The following is a 1,026-nucleotide window of genomic DNA, read 5'->3' as shown; positions in this document are numbered from 1 at the left end:
CTGCCTCCCCCCAGGACCTCACGTCCCCCCAGGACCTCGTGTCCCCCCAGGACCCCGCGTCCCCCCAGCTCGCTGCAAAGCACCGAGCACACCGCAGATCCCAGGTGGCTGCTGGCCCCACTCCATTAAAGCCAAGAGCTAAAACAACCCCAAACCACAACCCCTAATGCTAAAGGTGCCATTTCTATGTGACAGGTTGACCCCCAAAGCTCTGCCTAGGGTGGGGGTCGCAGCCTGGGCTCAGGTCCCCGGCCATGCAGATTTGGCACCGCTGGCACCAATAAACCCATCCACTGCGGGGAGGGAAAGCTGTCAAGTCCCGGGCCAGCAAAATAGGTCAGTTCTGCCGAGACTCCTTCACCCTCTTCCAGGTTGCCAGTATTCAGGTCGCAAACCATGGGAAATGCGGGCGGCAGAGCTGCGAGCACACCACGCTCGCTCTTATTTCAGGAGGTTTCATTAACAATTCAATTAGTTTATAAATGACAGGTTCGGGGGGGGGAAAACGCCCGCAGACACCGAGAACGGCTCCGCGCTGGTTGTGTGCCGATCACGCAGAGCGCCTGGGTTTATTAATGGTACCAGCGGAGGGGCTGCCGGTGCGACCCCACACCCCAGCCATCCTCCGTGCCGGTGGCAGGAGACCGGCGTCCCCACTGCCCTCCCTGGGGTGGGAGCAGATACTGATGGGATGGGGGAGAGCATCCCACCCGGCTCCCTTCCCTGGCGGCTGCATTAAACGGGCAGTCTGGCAATACAGCGATGGAGAAGAGCTGTGACGGGATTAAGAGAGATTTATTTGGGTAATAATGGAGCAGGGAGGAGTTAAACTGGCGAGTAACTGGAGCCAGGCCTGCTGCCAGAAAGCCTCAGACTGTCTTTTGCCCCAATTCTTTTAAGGCAATATGGAATTACTGCACATCTTGGGTGCTCTCTGCCCGCAAAAGCCAGAGGAGGAGTGGAGGTGATGCAGGGGCCACCCCTGCTCCTCCACGTGCAGCATCCGGAGCAGGAGCCCCCCAAGCC

At 59.3% G+C, this 1,026-nt stretch overlaps 1 protein-coding gene across 1 annotated transcript in view; it reads right to left on the bottom strand.

Moving 5' to 3' along the window:
- The window catches only part of SYNGR3 (synaptogyrin 3), a gene marked incomplete at its 5' end in the record, with an annotated part of 9,070 nt that overhangs the window by 475 nt on the left and 7,569 nt on the right, over positions 1-1,026 (bottom strand). The gene's annotated exons all lie outside the window — the stretch shown is intronic.

The sequence above is a fragment of the Fulmarus glacialis genome, unplaced genomic scaffold (genome assembly GCF_000690835.1).
Source record: "Fulmarus glacialis isolate BGI_N327 unplaced genomic scaffold, ASM69083v1 scaffold23554, whole genome shotgun sequence".
Classification (NCBI taxonomy): domain Eukaryota; kingdom Metazoa; phylum Chordata; class Aves; order Procellariiformes; family Procellariidae; genus Fulmarus; species Fulmarus glacialis.
The sequence above is the reverse complement of the archived record's forward strand: the minus strand, read 5'-3'. Positions and strand labels throughout refer to the sequence as shown.